General features: G+C 47.6%; 1 long non-coding RNA gene across 1 annotated transcript; it reads right to left on the reverse strand.

Annotated features, from left to right (window-relative positions):
- Positions 1–13,678: 13,678 nt before the first annotated feature.
- LOC130540626 (uncharacterized) lies at positions 13,679–15,383 on the reverse strand. The gene is made up of 2 exons (XR_008954624.1): positions 15,228–15,383; positions 13,679–14,115 (listed from the first exon to the last, which is right to left on the reverse strand). It is a non-coding gene; the product is annotated as an uncharacterized LOC130540626 (long non-coding RNA).
- Between the last annotated feature and the right edge of the window lie 4,736 nt (positions 15,384–20,119).

The raw sequence follows: 20,119 nt of genomic DNA on the forward strand, positions 1-20,119 counted from the left end.
TACTTTCAGGTAACAAACAGCCAAGTCTCAAAGGGCTAGCAACCACTACAGCATTCATCCTTGCTAATACTCATACAAACATTCAGATTCTTCTGGCAAAGGGCAGGCGAGAACCAGTTTTCACAGCGCCTCACAATATACTGACTATATATATATATATGCACACACATAATTTTTGCACATAAAAATAATCCAGGCTATATGATTATAGGCACATAAAATATTATTTGCACATAAAAATAGTCTATATTATTATAGTCTAATCCAAAGATTTTAGAGTAATAAGTGCAAAAGAAACATTCTTTGTCAAAATCGTCTGAATTCCAAAAGCTGAATTTAACCAATATAACAATTTCTTGTGCCCTTTTTGTAAACCCACTGATGCTTTTATCTTTATCTGTATGATATATTTTGGTCTTGTCACTGCTTAACCAATTAAAGACTAGTAGGATGGTAATTAAGTGTTATTGGGCAACTGGCAGATAATCATATTAATAGAGCAGTGCAAAGATGCACTTTAAGATTCCTTAGAACTCATGCCTGTAACCCCGGCACTTTGGGAGGCCGAGGCCAGCAGATCACGAGGTCAGGAGATCAAGACCACCCTGGCCAATATGGTGAAACCCTGTCTCTACTAAAAAAAACAAAAAATTAGCCCAGAGTGGTGGCACATGCCTATAGTCCCAGCTACTCAGGAGGCTGAGATAGGGGAATTGCTTGAACCCAGGAGGTGGTGATTGCAGTGAGCCGAGATTGTGCCATTGCTCTCCAGCCTGGCGACAAAACAAGACTTGGTCTCAAAAAAACAAAACAAAACAAAACAAAACAGAACAGAAAAAACAGAAACCTTAGATCTTACCTCCTTCGTTGTAATAATTGTTATACATCCTGATTCTGCAGTCATGTGTTTGAATCCAGATCCTCTATCTGAATCCTACGTAAGTGGGTGTTTGTTTCTTTGCTAATGCTTTCATGCTAATTATTGAGTGCTTTAGCATAATTAATAGCCAATAGTATTGCCCTCTCTGACTCATGTGGGTCTTTCAGAGTCACTGATCTTAACGCAATGTTCTTATACATCCTGCTGCCCCTCCTGGCCCTCTGGCTCACACCTGGAGTGTCTGCCTGCACCTTGTAAGGGACAAGCCCAGGTGGGACCTGTTGCTGGGGTTGTCCTGACCATCACCCAGGTCTGCACATTGGCTGACCTTTGGAACAGAATATTTAGCTGCCTGAGGATAAGGCTGGGTCTTTATTGTTCTTCATGTTTCCTTCCTTCTAAATACACAAGAAAAAGAGTTAACATTTATTGAGAACTTATTGTGTGCCAAATACTTTACAGTAATTATGGCATTTCATCCTCACAACAAGTCCTTGAAGTATGTTCTACTAATATCCCTATTTTATAGCCAAAAACAGTGAGGCTCAGAGAAGTTAAGTAACCCATCTGAAATCACACAGTCAGCAAATAATAAATCTGTGATTTGAACCCATCTGACTTCAGGGCTCTTAGCTATTAGAATTGGAGCACAGAAAAGTTAAATAGTTTGTCTACAATTATGAAACTAATAAGTGGCTGGGCTGGGATTCAAACCCAGGTCTTTTTCACCTCCAAAGGTTTGTTTCTAAACCTACAGGACAGGGAAAAGGAATGAAATAGGAATGCTCACATTAGGTCTATGAGAGCAGCATAAATTCAGATGATCATAGCAGGAACTAGCCTAGAAACTGGATGGAAGGTTTATGAGAGCTGACCAAGCAGAGGTTCATTTCAGCTGACTGGATGGTGGAATTTACCAATCATAGAACAAGGGCTTTGGAGAGCATATGGTGAACCTGACCAATGAGAGCTGCATATTGTGACAGATGGGTGATTAAACCGGCCAGGCAATAACTGAGAAAAGGGGATTATTCAGTGAAACTGACCAGTCACAGAGTCACAGGAAAGCCTGCATCTCTGTGTTGGGAACTTGCTCCTCGGAGAGGTGATCTGACCTAATGGCAAAAGGCCACTCTGAGCTCTGCCTGGCGCCAGTGTTCCAGGAAACAGGTCTGAAGCCATTCCTGTGCCAGCAGCAACTGCCAGCACGCCTTTGCTCATAGATCAGCCATGAGGTCAACGGTTTGAGTGACTCACCTCGTGAAAATGAGGCGGCAGTGTTGGGCCTTACTGTTTCTCTGTAAGCATTTAAATTGATTTTTCTGCCTGGTTAAATTCCCCCGCTTTGTTTTTATACAGAGGCTTAGGATGAGGCTGGATATCAGGTCCAAAGATACTACCAGGTAAAACAGCACTCCTGCCCCGTGTCCTGCAAGATCCAGGCTCTGTGACCAATGAAACTGACTAATTGAAATCACGGTCAGGTGTCAGTCATCCCAGGGACAGCCTTGCTGATAGTCACTGCTTGAGACAACCCCACTAGTCAACTGGCAGTCCGGGGAAGCCATCACCAAGGGCCTAGGGACATTTCTAACCCCCTCCTAAATCACCATATTGAGTGAGGATCCCACCCACTGCCACAAATGTCAAGAAATCACATGTCTTCAGGCCCCCACAAACCATGCGATGCCTCCCTCTTGGAAAGAAACTTCAGGAGCTCCAGGAGTTTGATATGGGGAGAATCTCCAGAGAAGGATAGGAGGCCCCAGCTGCTACAACCCTTAGAATTTACCTTGTGTAAAGTTTTTTCCTACTGCTGTCACCAGATGTCACTCCCTCCGCCCCTCATGGTGCTGCTCCCCAATTCAAACAGCCCTCCTGGCACAGGCAAACCATCTTGGTTTGGGTTGCCCAGAAGGCAGAACCTGAGACAAGGACTTGTTGAATGTTATCTACTTGGAAGGTGATCTGAGGACACAGATAGATAGGAGTAGCAAGAGTGAGATAGGGAAGTAGGAAAATCTAAAATGAGGGTGTTTCCTTGGACTCATGTCTATAGGCGTAGGGGCTCAATTCTTCTGGAATCTCTGAAAAGTTTATAGAACGTCTCCTGCAGTGTACACCTGACAGGTGATACCCGGAGTCTTTATCCACCATCTCCCCTTACTGGTTGAAAATTGTTTCTAGGGAAGTTAACTGCCTTGTGCCTCTAGGCAGCATTTGCAGGTTGTAAGCAAGCTTCTGTGTCGTGAAAGAAACCTCAGATCAGAATCTGGAAAGACTCTGGCTCCTACTTGCGGTAGGACATTGAGACTGAGTCCAAGCTTGCACAGAACTGTCCACTACTGCTGTGGCTGAAATCAGGGGCAGGCCAGGGGTTTGTGGTGCAACACCAGAGGCTACACACACTCAACGGAACCTTCCTAAACAATTTTCTGAACTCTGAGAGCAAACAATAGGGAAATAAACTCAAAGGGAGCAAGAAACGGGAACCAGTGTATCTCAACCAAACTGGGATATATGGTATTCCACACTTCTACCCAAAAGGCATTGAAGAAATACCTACTGACTTTTGAATCCTATAAACTTGGGTTCAAATCCTGGCTCTGCCACTTGGTAGGTTAGTAGCCTTAGACATATCACCTGACTGCCCTAAGCCTCCATTTCCTAAAGTGTGTAATAGGGATTAAAATACTTAACCTTACAAAATAATTGTCTGCAAAGCCCTTGGGATATAGTAGGTCCTTTCTTAGCAAATGACCACTCTTACTAAAGGGCAGGCACATTTTCACACCCTCAAAGACTCATGCCAGAAGCCAGCTCTGAGCTCCAGGCTGCCCCTAAGGGAAGGTGGCCATTTCGCCTTCTCTAGTTAAGAGCTGCTTGGCATCTCAGTACTTTTAAGACCAAGACCAGATAGCGATATGGCCCCCACTGTCCTTGCCCTCAGAACTCTAACAGAACCATTTCTTGTCCTAGAGATTTGGCTCAAACTATTTAGCAGGTACAGGAGAATTAGGTCTGAGTGAGATGCAAAAATATCCAGGCATTAAAAAATGGAATGATGTGGAAAAGATCAGTCTTTGGAGAACTATCTTGACCTTTCCCTCAACAACTGAAGAACAAAATGAAACTTTCCTCTATAAAAGTTTGTTTCATGGTCTGGGTTTCCATACTGCTGGGTGAAGCAAGCAGGACATGGTAAAAAGCAAACTCAGATTCCAGAGGAGAGTGTCTCCATGTGTCACAGCCAAACCATCTATGTTCTTGAATTGTACTAAAAAATGACAGTATCTATAAAAGATATTTTAAAAACTTATCACCCTTATTTCAATTGTTTCCATATTTCCATTCTTGCTACTCTCCAAATTTCTCCTTTAAATGACCTGAAATTCGACTTATTTAATCTGGGTCAAAGGATCATGTGCATTAGTCCAAAACCCTCCTTCCCCTGACTTCCTCTGCTTTGGGTGTCTGGGGTTGAGCAGGAGCCTCCATATCTGATCCCATCATGCAGACAATAGGTCTGCAGACAAACTTCTCCAGGAGGAGCCAGGAAAAGAGTCCTGCACTAGGAGGAGAGAGACCGGGGCTCTGCTGTGAACAAGCATGTGACCTTAGGCAGGTGCCTCACCAACCTAGGCTCCAGTTTTCTTTTCTTTAAGGTGAGGGGCTTAGACAGGAGGTGCTCTGAGAGTCTGCGGATGTTATCCTTGCGGGCTTAAACAGAGGTCCCTGTACAGCCAGGATGTTCTGAGCCCCACCATGGCGTCCCTGGCCTGGCTAGGGGCTCCCGCAGGGCAGGATCACGTTGCCCCAGATTCCAGGACTGGCTGCGGCACAGACCCAGGATCAGGTGACAGATCCATCCAGCCTGGACTGGCTCAATCCCTCCACTACAGCCGCAGCCCTGGGGGCTGGAAAACCAGAGCTAATGCAAGCCAGCTGGAGGCCGGGACAAGATTGATGAAGGATAGGGAGAGGATTTGGCCAGGGTTTTTTTCAGTGCAGGAGGGTGGTAGAGAATAATTAGTCCTGCCTGCTTCCCAGAGGCCCTCAAGCTGGCTAAACTTCATTAATTGGGAACCCCCAGTGGGGAATTCCTGCTCATGACCCAGAAAAGGAAGAGCTCTTTAGGAGTTAATTAGTAGTGAAAGTGCCAATCAGGGAAAATGTTTAAACTATTAAATGTCTGAGCACCTGTTTACCTACAAACAACTGATACAGCAATTATCTGACCATCAAAGCAGGTCCTCTATGATAGTGATTACCAACCTCAGGAGAGCCTGAGGATCGCCTAGGAACCTTGTTAAGCATCAATCTCCGATGCAATGATCCTGATTGGTCAGCAGGAGTGAGAAGCATTGCTCTAAACTGTCCACTAGCCCAGGAGTTCTTGCCTCAATCTCAGTGGCTCCATGTATCAATAAGCAAGAAGTACTATTACCACTAGTCTTTCTATAATTCACTCAGCTTTACTATGCCCCAAGAACAATGCTAGGCCTTTAGCATTCATTGTCTTTTAATCCTCATAGCAGCCACGTGTGATAGGTGTTATTACCTCTTGTCTACAGAAAATGACGTAATTGAGCTCAAAGAGGGGAAGAAACTCACTAGGTAAAATAAAGTTAGTAAGTGGCAGAGATTTTATTTGATCCTAGATATTTTGACTCCAGAGCCCAAATCTTCACTGCAATATTTTTAATGATCCCCAGTGTCTTTCCTGTCCTTTGAGTGATTAAGACAAGACTGCTATGCTTTTGAGGACAGTCATAGTGCTATTCAAGATATCCATAATACAGACGGGAAAACCAAGTCTCCAAAAGGGGACATTAATTGATTCAAAGAGTTCAGGCTTATGGCTCCCATGTTTGGGCCATTTTCTGTTAGACAAAACTATCACGTGGAATTATGAACTAGAAGGAAGAAGAGATGCTGGCCTCCAGTGCCAAATATCAATGTGTTGCACTGCTATTCAAGAAGCAGAGCAATTTAGTTAGGAGCATTGGGCTGTAATCATATCCATTCTACCAACCCCAAGTGTGACCTGAGACAAGGCACTCAACTTCTGTGGGTCTCAGTTGCCCCATCTGTCAAATGGAAATGCCACTGTCTAGTCTGCCTTCTGCCTTGTGAGTGGACAGTCAATGAGAGAAGAGTGCCAACATGGTGGAAGGGATCACTCCAACTGGTGTGTAACAGCTTTGACTTTAGGGGGCCTCTCATGCAACTACATGACAGCTTAGAGCTTGGCAAGACTTCCCTTTGGACCAGGGTCCCAGAGCCAATATTCTCCTTTCTGGATTTCAGGAGGCTAAAGAAAACACTTCCCAATATTCTCCAGAAAGCTGGCAAGATGGTTGACCAGTTGGCCCTCTAGGCCTTCTTCCTGTGACACCTGGATTTGACCTTATTGACCAGACAGGCCTTGTAGCCCTATCCCTCAGACCAAGAGCAGCCTCCTCCAGAGCCACCCTTACCTAAGGGCACCATCCGGATGCCTGCCTAGTTCCCTTCCGGCCCTGATGGAGGCATGAGCCTCCCCCACCGCCTGCTCACTGCTCACTCCTCGGCCGCCAGCCCAGCAGCTGTTGCCTCAGATCAGTGTGGACCATCTAATCCCCTCTCCAGAGCCCTGGCCCCCTCCTCAGGCAGTAAATTAAGGAGGATGTAAGAACAGAGGGCACCAGCGTCAGCAGAGCGGCATCCAAAACATCCTCCCCAACCCGCGCCTGAGTCACAGGGCCCTGAATTGGCCCCTCTCCTCCTGAAGCAGGGGAGGAGGAGGCCAGGACAACCAGGCCCGCGGGAAGAGGGAAGCAAGAACCCAGAGGAGGGAAAGGGCAGGGGGCTTGTACAGAGGAACCAGGCCAAGCTCCTAGGGGTGTTCCAGCTCAATCACTTTCACTGTGACTCTAGGAGACCCCAAATCTCTACTCCAGAGTGACACAAGACAGGGGACCCGGATGTGAGTTTCTTATTACGCCCTGACTTCCAATCCCATCTGTTTCACATGCCGCACCCACCCCAGACCGTTGTGTCTCTATACCTGAAATGGGCAGAGAATAGTCAACTGACAAGAGTCAGGAACACCTCATCCCGGGGCACATCCCAAATCCCTGTGTTGAGGGGCTGGGGCAGTAGAGGCATCTTTGGCAGCTAGCCTCACCTCCTGCCCCTGAGAGCATGGTCTACAGGACTGGCCTAAAATCCTATGACTTGCTGAATTAAAAACACCATCTAACACTCCCTATACAGACGGTATGCTGGGGCCCACACCAAGAGCTTTCCGATCTGACTCCGAACTATCAACAAACTGATAATGCAGGAAGAGGTAGAAAGATGGCCAAATAACACTGGCATAGCATCCACAGGTATGACCCAGAAAGAAGGGCAATGAGGGGATGCTGCCCTGTTTTTCAGAGATGTCACCTGGAGAAGAGGCTGATGAATAATGTAGTGACAGAGATCGGAGTAGAATAATAAATCCCAGGGGCTTGAGATTTTAAGTCAGCAAAATCAATGCACCTTTCCAACTTCACCAAGATGTGGTAGGATAAGACTCGCCCCTCAGAAACAAAATAGAAATTTTCATGGGCACAAAGAAAATGAATTTGTTCAGGGTAAGGGAAACAATCCTATATGTCAAAAGCACCAAGGATTGTGTTTCAGGTTTGCTTTAAATGCCATTTATATGCTGATGACTGTCAAATGGCTATCCTCAGGCCAGATCTCTCAATCAACTCCAAACTCGTATCTATCAGCCTATGTGGTATCAATCACTTGGATATCCAATAGACCTCTCAAATTTAACCTATCCAAAACTAAATTCCTGATCACCCACAAACCCACTATATATACAGCCTTTCCCATCTCAGCTTATGGGTAACTCCCTCATTCATGTGGCTCAGGCAAAAACTTTGGCACTATGTCTTAATCTTTTCTTTGTCTCCCCTCTCTACTCCTAACACATCTACTCTGTCATGAGATTCCATTAGCTCTGCTTTCAAATACTATATCGAAAAGCTGACTACTTCCTACTCCTACCCCTGTTACCATGGTCAACCAAGCAATGGTTGTCTTGCAGCTGGGTTAGTGCAGTACAACCCCTCTCTACAAGCCCTCTTGCCTCTGCCCTTGCCCCAACCTCACACCCCCACCCCATCTATTCTCAGCACAGCAGCTAGAAGAATCCTTTTAAAAATCTAAGCTAGGGTTCGTAACTCTTTGCTCAAAGCCTCCAAAGCCCCTATTTCACTCAACCTAAAAGCCAAGGTCCTGGCAATGACTGCAAGGCTCTGCATGGTCTGGCTCTACTAACACTCGGACCTCATCTCCTCTACTCTCCTCCTTGCTCTGCTCCAGATGCACCAACCCCCTTGCTGTGTCTCAAGCGTAACAGACATGATCGTGCCTTAGGACCTCTGTTGTAACTTTTCTCTCTGCCAGGAACGTTCTTCTACCAGATATCTACCTTCCCAAATCCTCACTGTCTTCAAGTCTGCTCAAATCTCAGCAGGCCTTCCCTGACCACACTTTCACTGCAGTTGAACCTTCCCACCTTCTGGATCCTGAGCTCCTTTACCCTGGTTTGCTTTTTCTTTTCTTTTTAAATTGCATAACACCAACACTCTGCAAGTATATAATTCACTTTTGTATTAACTTTATGCTTCTTGACCACTATCCCACCTAAAACATAAGCCTCATAGGATCTGTTCACTGCTGTGTCCTCAGGGCCAAGAACAGAACTTGGCCCATTCATGAATGAATGGAATCAATCAATCAAAGTTGTAAAGTGGAGAGGAATGTCCTCTAAAGCTCCCCTGGCCAGATCAAAGAAGTGGAGTTTGAGATATTGAAACATGTCCTGGGGCTTGCCCAGAAATGTATTTTAAGAAGTGATGGGGTCTCCATCCATCTGGATGTCCTGCTACAAGGGACTTGTGGCTGAATATCAAACATATCTCAGACCTTGAGGCACCTTTAATACAACCATACTTGTTGCTGATCAAATGGAAACTAGCAAAACACCAGAAGCAACTTATTACCAATATTCGTCTGGTTCACTCCACGTCTGCTGCGCTGTTCATACCTTCATAACTGAGTAAACTGCCCTTGTTCTTGACTTAGCCCTGTGCCTCAACTTTAGATGTCTGTCCTCACACTCGCAGCAGTCCAGATCTGCTTTATGAGAATGTCATTTATTGCCTTCTTTGGCCACTCAACTCAAATGGCTTATTTTTTTTTTAATCAACTTTTGCTCCATTTCCTTTTTTACCACCTGGGTAAAAGAAGGCACTTAGATTAGTTTTCTATTGCTTTGTAACACACTACCACAAATTTGGTGGCCTAAAATAATACCTACAAAACATCAATTGTAATTAAGGAAATGCAAATCAAAATCATGATGTGATTCTACTTTATACCCACTGGCATAGTTCTAATAAAAGGGACAGATATAGCAAGTGTTGGTGTGCATGTATTCCCACTGTACACTCCTGGTGGGAGCTTAAACCAGTGAAGTCACTTTGGAAAACAGTCTGACCCTTCCTCAAAAAGTTGGACATAGAGTTACCATATGACCCAGCAATTCCACTCCTGGGTATATACCCAAGGGAATTGAAGATGTGTGACTACTCAAAAACTTCTCACAAATATTCATAGCAGCTTTATGCATAATAGCCAAAAAGCAGAAACAGCCCAAACCAAATGTCCGTTAACTGATGAATGGAGAAATATAATGTAGTATATCCATACAATGGAATGTTATTCAATCATAAAAAGAAATGAAGCACTGATCTATGCTACAACTTGGATGAACCTTGAAAACGTGCTAAGCAAAAGAATTCAGACACAAAAAGCCACATATTGTACAATGCCATTTATGTGAAATATCCAGAATAGGCAAATCCATAGAGACAGAAAGTAGATTAGTGATTTCTGGGGCTGGGGGAATGTAGAGTGATTACTTAATAAGTATGGGCTTTGTTTGGGGGCAGAGGCAATGAAAATGTTCTGGAATTATATAGAAATGATGGTTGTACAATTTTATGGCTATATTTTAAAAACTACTGAACTGTCCACTTAAAAAATGCCCATTTATTAGCTCACATTTCTGTAGGTCAGGAGTCTGGGAGGGCTTGGCTGAATTCTAATTTCGAGATCTCACAAGACTGAAATCAAGGTGTTGGGGGTGGGCATGAGACATATTGCAAGAATCTGCTTCCAAACTCGTTCACTTGGTGGGCAGATTACTGTCCTTGTGGTCATAGGGCTGAGGTCCCTATTCCTCACTGGCTAGCTGTCTCTCAGCACTTTAAGACTACTGGCATTCCTTCTTATATGGCCCTCTCTTTTTCAAACCAGCAGCAGCACATCAAGTCCTTCTTATGCTCCAAATCTCTCTGACTTCGCCTTCTGCCACCAGCCTAAGAGAGTTCTTTGCTGTTGGTGACTCAAGAGATTAGATTAGACTCCCTCAGATAATCTCCCCTCTCTAAGGTCAACTGTACCATACAACATAGCATAGCACAGTCAGGGGAGTATCATATTTACAGGTTCCAGTGAGTGTGGAGTCTTGGGAGCCATTCCTAGAAATTCTGCCATTACAGTATCTGAGAATTATTTTAGGTAGACTTGCTGACAATTTGATCTTCCAGAAGGAGCAAGCATTCCCAAGCACCTGTTCCATCCACATGCTGGAGGTTCCATGAGTTACTCCTTTGTCTCCATGGTCCCCAGGCCAGTGCTAGTACATAATGCATGCTTCAGTGAGTGCTCATTGAATGTTTGCTAAATGGTTCCTACTCTGTAAGGGGTCATTCATTGTTTACCGGGAAGGCAGACCCATACAAAACCCAGGAAGCTCCGGAGGCTGAGAGCCATAAGAGGGAAGGTAAGCGCACGTGGTGTGAACACTTGGGAGGATGTGACATGGGGAATGGCTTCTTCTGACCAGTTAGATGAAGACAGGTTAGATGAAGACGGGTTCCTTCTGACCAGTTATATAAAGAAAGTAGCCCAGTCATTTCTGAGCTTGTGCTCACCATAGGGGTTATCCATAGGTGTTATTCATAGGGGTTATCCATAGGTGCTCACCATAGGGGTTATCCACATGAGATATATGCCAAGCATGTCCCCATTTTTGGAAGGCAAATCTCAAAAAGTGGGGGGAGGAGATAAATAGGCTCCTATGAGAAAATGTGCTATTCAAGGATAAAATAAGTTTAAATTTTAAATGCAAATGATTCCAAGAAAGAAGAAAAGTGTGGGACAAGCCAGGGGTAGGGGGGATAGTAGCCCGAGAGAACAATACAGAATTATATAAACTCTGCAGAGTGTCCTCTGATGCTCGCATTCATTCTTTCAGCAAATACCTAGGGAGTGCTAACCATCTACTGAGGGCACTGTGTTAGGCACAAGAGCACATGGAGAAGCCAGGTGGGAAATGTGGTAGGCAGCCTCTACGATGGTCCCCAGTGATCCTCGCCTCCCATCACACTGTAATCACTTCCCTCTGATTATGAGTATCAGCAGAAGTAGTGGGTTGTCACTTCCACAATTAGGTTATAAATAGACGCGGCTCTGTTTAGGGTGCACGCTCTCAGTTCACTCACTCTAAGAGAAGCCAGTTGCCATGTTGGGAGTCACCCCATGGAGAAGCCCACATGGCAAGGAGCATCAGCTCCAGCCAAAAGCCACGTGAATGAGCTAGACATGGATCCTCCCCTGGTGAAGCCTTGAGATGACTGCAACCCCAGCCAACACCTTCGCTGCAGCCATGTGAGGGACCTGAGCCAGACTGCAGCTAAATTGCTCCTGGATTCCTGACCCATAGAAACTGTACAACTATAAATGTGTTGTTTTAAGCTGCTAAATGTAAGCAGCAATAGGTAACTAATAGGAAAGATTATAAAAGAGATTATAATACTCTCTAATAGTTACAATAAAGAATATATAGAGACTATATACCAAAATCAGAGACAGGACAAACACCTGAAGCTGAACCAAAGAGATGGCTTCAGAAAAGGGAGCAGGAAGGGAGAGGACCCCAATGGAGTGAGACTTAGGAAATTACTAATGGCAGCAAAAAAGGATTTCTTGTTTTGTTCAGGGTAAGAAAAGGAACAAAGAAGGCTTCTGTTGGGGCTGAGGGTGGTAGAGAAGCAGAACTCTCCAGCTTCATCTGCAGCTATTGTCTTCATATTGAGGTCCATGAGCCTCAAGCTGCGGCATTCCTTTCTCAAATGTGGCCATGAATGGAATTAGGTTTGGTTGGAGTAGACTGAAGAAGGAGACGTGGGGAGAGATTGTCCTAGAGCTCAGAGCTCTGCCAAGTACATTTTTCTCTTTAGGCCCGAGAAATCCCACTTTGAGTCCTGGGAGCACGTGAGGTGAAATGGAAGTTGCTGGTGACCTTTGAGATCTGGGGGATGGGAGGTGGCAGACATTGCCTTCATTTCCAGAAAGAATAAGGTGGATCCCAAGACACACAGATCAGGGTGCTGATGTTGATCTGGGGAGAGGGTCTAGAACAGATTCCAAAGGGATGATGTGTGAGCTCCAGGACCCAGCCCAGAGTTCTCTAAACAACTTAGGCCTACCCTTACCTGTTTTCTTGGCTTTTAAACAGCAAAGGATGAATAATCATTATCAAGATAAAGGTAAGGCTGTGAAAATGGCATGTCCTGATTTCATCTGGGCAATTGATACAGGCTTCATAAGTGGAAGAAAAATACAATCAGGATTGTTTGTAACCATTTGAATAGTTATGGCCAGAGATGACTAAAGGAACATTATCAAGGTATTCCCAGGAGACCCTCAGTCCCTCCTGGATACTACTACTAACAGTTAACATGTATTGTGAATTTCCACGGTACTGATAACTGTTCTAAGCACTTTCCATGGATCTTCTCATTTGAGTCTCAAAATCCTATGAGATATAATCAGCTCCATTTGACAGATCAGGAACATTAGGTGCAGGAAGTTTAAGTAACTTGACAAGGTTACACATTAGGATATCACAGAGCCAGGACAGGCATCCGGTGATCCAGACTTAATGCCTTTGCTTTAACCATGTGGTCCTGTTGCCACAGAGATGGCAATGCCAATATTCTCCACCTGGAGAGATGCAACTTGGCTCAGCCTGCATGAGTATGAAGCAGGCTCAGATGCGGGGTGCACATGCATGCAGCCCTATATTAGCGTGTGACTATGTGTGCAATGTGAATGTGCATATGCATGATATGTGCGTGCTGTGTGCTCCGAGCCAGGATGTTGCTGGGAAAAGCTGAAGGGAGAGGAGTGGGGCACTGAGAACAGTGCCCAGGGTGTTGGGAAGCAGCAAGAAGTTGGTCAGTGGGTCAGGCAGCCGGTCACCCGAGCAAAGAGGGTGACAGGTGGGCAGGGCTGTTGGGGAGGACTAGCCGGCTCCCACCTGCTGGGGCTGTCCATCAGCACTAATACTGGCAGCGCCTGAGGCCAGGACCCCCAGCAGGCCAGCCTCAGAGACACACCCTTCTAGGAGACATCCTTCCCAAGGTGGCAGAGACACCAAGTCCTGGCCCAGACCTAAGCAACCAGGTTCCACCCTGTTCCCTCTTACCCACCCTACGCCAGCGGCTAAAAGCTGCCTTGGCTAGCTCAGACCCTGAGAGCTAAGGGATGGGAAGGGTTCCGGTGGGGACACATGGCCAGTAGCTGTTCTTCCATATTCATCTGTCTTTAATATTCAGATGAATGGAAGTACATGACCTTGCTAGTGTTTTGGGGTAGGAAAGGCAAGAGAGTCCTCAGAAGTCATCTAAATCATGCCTTTTTATTTTTCAGATAAGTAAAACTGTGGTTCAAAGAGGCCCTGGGACCACCTGCGAAGATCCTGGGATTCATCAGGGGTCTGGTAAGAGCCAGAAGATTCGAACTGAAGTTTGGCTGCCTGGAGGGGAAGGGAGTCTTGCCTGGGTATGTCAGCAGGCGGAGGCTGTGAATAAGTGTGGTGGGGGAGGAGATGAAATTTGGGGCTTCACAAATCCAGGTAGGGAGGGGGCCAAAGTCTGGCCAGCTGAGCAGGGCACAACCCGCAAGTGAGAGGCATGGAGAGTGAGGGAGCTGGAGCCGAAGTCATGATCTAGTGGAGGGGCAGGCACAGAGCTGGCAGGTGGTAGCACCAGGGCAGGGCTGGGCGCTGCAGGTCCAGCGTTGGAGAGTCTGGGATGGGGCTTGTGACTCCAGCGGGCCTGAGGACAGAGATGGAGGCCGGTGGGCAAAGCGGGGAGGATCTGGGCCGCGGCCGTGGGGGTGCTGGGGAGAGACGGGGGTGCGAGCACAGGGTCAGTGGGCGGGGAGGGACTGGAGAGCGCTGGGCAGGGCGAGGAGGTGGGAGCCGCGCTAGAGCGTGGGGAGGGGCCCCGCAGTGGGCGCGCGGCCTTAGAGAGGGGCCGGGGCCGGGGCCGGGCCGGGGCTGCGGTGAGGGGAGGCGCGTGGCCGGCCGCCCCCAGCTGTGGCGTCGTTCAGGCCCGGCTTAGCGGTGCCGGGGCGAGGGATTAGGGGCAGTGGCCGCACCTGGCGGGGCGGCCGCAGGGCTAATGCTGTGTGACCGCCGCGGCCCCGCCCGACAACTGGCTTCATCCCGCCCTGGAGGGCTGTGGGCTCGTTAGCCCCGCCGGCGTGTGCGCGGGGTGCGGCTGCGGGCGGCGAGTGCACGTGTGCCGCGGGGGGCCCTGCGGCTGGCGCTGACGGCCACCGGCTGCGCCCAGCTCCAGGGGGTCCCAGGAGTGAGGCTGCCCCAGGGGCAGTGGGGGCGGGGGAACACTTGATTGTGTGCCCTGTGAGCTCTTGTCCCTGTGTGATGGTGTGGTCCCGGGGGTCTGGGGGTGTCTCTCTGATATGACAATCCCTGTTATCACCCTATGTGGACCGTGTGTCACTGTCCAGGACCTTAGCCCATATTCGGAGTATCTCTGTAACCAGACTGTCTATGGGACACCTCCATATTCTGAGTGTGTTTAGGGGTTTTGGGAAGAGCTTCCACCTTCCTTGGGACCTGCTGCTCAAGTTCCTTCTGCAGACACACCTCTGGGGCGCAAGACCCTCCACAAGCTCCTTCCCAGCAGCAATGTCTCAGCCATCCATCCTGCAGGGCCTCAGACCTCTGGTGCTGAGATGCAGACAGTGCCTAAGTTCTGGCACCTGGATTCCTGCCCTCCTTAAACTCAGGCCTGCTCCCTAAGCCCATCCTCATCCCAGGCCTAGCTCAGGGCCCCCCGACATGCTTTAACATGCCCCCTTTCCTACCAAAATAATTGGATCTGAATAAAATTTGTGTTAGAACTGAGAAGTTTTATCTAACCTTGTAGATGAGCCCCCAGGCCTTTGCACCTGCTGTTCCCTCTGCCTGGAAGGACACTCACTTCCCTTTTCCTAGAGCTCAGGAGCCACCTCCACTGGGAAGCCTTCCCTGCAGCAACCCACTCCACACCATCCTTCCTTTTCCTTGCAGAACCTTGGATCACACCTGCTCCGGCTATTCTGATGTCATCTCCATCTCCTGGAGACAGTTGCTGCATGAGAACAAAGGCAGGGCCCAGACGAGGTCTGGAGGGATAAGCGGCAGGGATCTGGGCACTGAGCTGAGGCACTGGGCAGGCAGAGCCATTGCCCTTGCCCCTACCATGAACCCCTACAGAGATGCTGCTAGAACCTTGCTTTCTAAGGGGTAGGAGGGTCTGGCTGCCTCTGCCTCTACTCACTCCCCCATAGACACACAGGCCTTCTCTCCATCCAGGGAGCACATAGCTGCCAAGGGCAGTCCTGCCCCCACACCAGGCTCCCCAGCAGTGAGGAGCTGGGCTGGGCTGTCCTCACCCGCCCTCTTGGCCTCACCCTGGCCCTTCCCTGGCCCTGCCTCGGGATGCCAGGACCCATAGCAGGTGCCTGGACAGGCTTGGGGATGGAAAGGGGGCTGGGCACAGAAGGCCAGCCTCTGGCCAAGAGCAGAACTCATAGAGAAACAAGTTCCAGAATCCTCTTCATCCTCCTTTTCCCCACCAACTCTTTAGTTTTGTTAATAAATACAGCTACCATATACTAAGCACGTATTGTCTTCCTTTGCACAGTATTTGACACTGTATGTGCATTGTCTGTTTAATCCTAAATCAATCCTGAAACGTAGATATTACCATCCTCATCTTTCTGATGAGGCAATAGAAATTCAGAGAGGCTATATCCCTTGTCCAAGGTCACCTGACTGGTCAGTGGCAGAGCCAAGATGCACACCCCACATCTTTCCATGCCCTTGTCCTCCAGTGCTGACCTCAGGTGCTGCTCTCCTCACCCTAGGTGGTGACTCTGTTATACCTCTGCCTCCCACGTTAGCATGGGAGCTGTGGGATAGCAAGGACTGTCCTGTCCTCTCAGTGAAGGAATTCCCAATGAAGGAATGAAAGAATGCTTGCGGAATATTAACTTGACTGTTAGAGGGCACAGCAGGGTAGTTACACACATGGGCTCAGGAGCCCAAGTGCTGGGGTTCAAATCTCAGCTCTTACTTGCTCTGTGACCTTAGGACACTAATATTTCTGTCTCAGTTTCCTCATCTATAAAATGGGCATGATAATAATATGCTGGTGTTGAGGAGACTGACTTAGGAAAAGTTCCTGTCCTATAGTAAGTAGTGCATGTGTTAGACATGACTCTTAGTATCTCCCACTAGATTAGAATGGGCCCACTCTCTGCTTGTATCCCCCGCACTTAGCACACAGCTTGCCTGTAGTAGGTCCTTCCCTTCCTCATCTATAAAATATGACTAAAAATATCCATCTGGCAAGATTAAGGGGATGTATGTAAAGTGCCTGGCACAGAGCAGTAGTTGGCATCAGTAGTAGCACCAGTTGGGGGTGGGCTGTTGGTAGGATAATGGGGTGGGGGTAGAACCAGGTTGGGCTCTCCTGAATGCCTATTTTGGGATCCTGAGGCAGAGTCTGCACCCAATGTCCTCCTCTTGCCCATGTACCATTCGGGCCCTGGTACAGAGGACACACAAAGCCTCACTCAGACGGTGGCCTCTCCACCACGTGGAGAAACCCCCATGCCAGTGGGTACCCTGGGACTAAAGTGCCTGATCTTCACCTCTTCTAGATCTTCCCCCACAGGACTGGCAGCTTAGTGATTTGAGAATGGAGCCAGGTGGACAGGGAGGCATCCGGGAGATAATCCCAAGCCAAACTTATTTAGGAGCAGAATCCTGTCTTCAGATAAATTCTTAGGTGAAACCCTGATACATAAAGCAGACAGAGGGGCCATTTTATTGCCATAAATTCATTTATAAGTTCACATGGATTACTGTTATTTCTTATAAAGTATGCTCTACTCACCAGCTACAAAAGAGCCTGGCACGTAGTAGGCACTCATGAAAGAATTGTTGAATGAATGGTCAATCGGTGGAAGAAAAAATGAGGCTATTTTGATTAATGCAAATCTGTGAAATAAGGGGATACGTATGTACGATGGTTGAAGGATACTTCTGGCCCAAAATTCTAATCCAACATTTGTGGAATCCCTATAGCACTTCTGAATGGCCCAGGACTCCAGAGAACACAGTTTGAAATGACAAGTTCTCCTTTTGGTGGATGAGGACACTGAGGCCAGAGGGTCAGAGGCAGAGCCGGGCTAGAAGCCAGGCCTCCCAGTTCCCTCTCCAAGGGCTCAGGCCCTCCTCAGCCCCTCCATACGTTGCATTCTAGGGCTCTGGGGTGGGGTTCTTCCTGTCCCTTTCACCCTGGCTGGGACGGCCTGTGTGCCAGGGGCTGCCATCCCACTCAGGCATTTCCCACCAGCCTCTGCCCCAAATCTAAGCCAGGCAGGAGCCAGGTTCCTCCCACTGACTCCAGGATGGGCTCTGTTCCTAATATCTGTCATCCAGGCAAGGAAGGCCCATGGCCCAAGATCCCTCTTGGAACCATGGGGCCCCAAGTGGCAGGTATCCCCAGTGAGTGACAGATTAGTAGAACCTACTTGGTAGGTGAGGAGCAGGGGGAATGAGCACAGCCACTGAGGGTCTGCCCAGGGGGAACACCAAGGAACACCCCAGAACATGGGCCCCACAGCAGTTGGGGGCATTTATGGGCCTTCCTATAAACTTCTGAGAGGGTAACTTTATCCTGCTTCTTTCGGCCAAGTATCCTCCTCCAGCAGCTGGTCACAAAGCTGGTTAATCTCCCAGAGTGCTCAGCTTAAAACCCGTGACTCACAGCACAGCCAGTGTGGGGGAGGGGGTGGCCGCCTCCAATACGTGGCGCCCAGAGTCAGCTGTTCTGGGGCCTTCTCTGGTTTCTCCAACTGAGTCCTGAGGTTTGGGGCCTTGTCTTCCTTCCTGGAGTCCTGCTTCTCACTGACCCCTACATACAAGCCATGAGAGGTCAGGGCCCTGAGAGGAGGGCCAGTTCCAGGCCTTGGCTTTGGCCAAGCACTCAGGCTATCCCAGAAATGACCAGAAGGCCTTGGCCTTCCAGAGAAGGGGAAGGTTTCAAGTGTAACTCTGGGAGGGGTTGGTCCTGAAATTGGGGTCCCTGCCTCACCTGCCCAGACCTGGAAAAATTCCCTTCAGCCATGACCCTCTCATGGCGGATCTTCATTCCCTGTCAGCATGTGACATGAAACCTGTGTACGGTGGCTGAAGTGAGCTAGCAAAAAGTAACACAAATGACAAGGGACCTCTGACTTGAGATCAGCAGAATAAACGCAAGTCGAGTCAGGTAGAAAAGGTGGAGTAGTGTTTTGGCCTTGGAGAGACATGGGTTCAAGTCCCAACTCTGCCACCTACTAGCTGAATAGCTTCCCTGAGCCTCTGTTTCCTCCTCTGTAAAACTGGGATAGTAATAGCACTTACCTTGGCGAGCTAATGTGAGAATCAAAACCTATTTTCCTGCTTAGTAGGTGGGAGCTATTAATATTATTGTTGTTATCGTCATCATCATATTGCTCAAAAAGCAGGAGAATCCATTTTCATTTGTCAGGGGACTTATGTTTGTACAGCGAGAGGGAAGCTAATGGTCTGAAAGGATTTCAGTGACATCTCTCACTTGGCAGGAAATCTATTCTGATGAATATGACTCTGTAAATGATAAGGGAGTATCTGCCAGCCAGTGGCATCGTGCTTGTTATGGTTGAAGACCTAACCCAAGAAACAGCTATAGCAGATACACGACGGAGGCTCCCACTGGTACCTCTACTGAGCAAAGCACAAATCGTGTGCTAACCCTTGCTCCTGTGGTGCCAGTGATTCTCAATACCTTCTACTCCATCTGAAAAGTCCCATACTCATCCAAAGATTCCTGTGTGTAAGGAGGAATGAACCACTTTATAAGTTCCTGTCATGGGCCAGACACTATATTAAACACAAATATTTGACCGTATCTAACCCTTACAACATCCCTTGGAATGGATATACTATTATCTCCATGTGGTGGACCAATTACATTAATGAATCTAGTTCTTCACTCCTCCTCGTATTCATACCCTTTGCCTTATGATTTTGCAGCTCTTCATATCAGGAGGCATATTGTGTATTTCTCCATGTCTCAGTTCTGCGTTCAGCCATGTAACTTGTTTTGACCCATGAGATATTAACATATATGAATCAGGCAGAGGTTTGGGAAATGTGCTTATGTTTCTGCTTGCACTTTTGCACCACTACCATTACCATGAAAACATGCCTAGGCTAGCCTGCTAGAGGTGAGGCCTATGGAGCACAGCTGAGTCGCCCAGTTCCCCAGCCAAGACCAGCCTGAGCCAGTAAAGTACAGCATGTGAGTGAGCCCAGCAGAGCCTAGGAAAACAGCCCAATCTAAATAGCCAACTGCAGACTCAGAAACTAAAGGCTTATTGTTTGAAGCCACTGGATTTTGGAGAGCGGCTTATTACACATAATTATCATGGTAATAGATAACAGATACATGCCATTAGAAAAAAAGACTTTATTTTTCAGAGCAGTCTCAGGTTCACAGTAAAACTGAGCAGAGCACAGAGAGTTCCTATATACCCCTGCACCTACACATGCACAGCCTCCCCCACTGTCAACATCCTGCACCAGAGGACATTTGTTATAATCAACAAACCAACACTGATGAAACTACATATCATCATCACCCAGAGTACACAACTTACATTAGAGTTTACTCTTTGTGATGTACATTCTATGGGCTTTGACAAAGGGATAATGACATGTATCCACCATTACAGTAT

The sequence above is a fragment of the Pan paniscus genome, chromosome 9 (genome assembly GCF_029289425.2).
Source record: "Pan paniscus chromosome 9, NHGRI_mPanPan1-v2.0_pri, whole genome shotgun sequence".
NCBI lineage: Eukaryota > Metazoa > Chordata > Mammalia > Primates > Hominidae > Pan > Pan paniscus.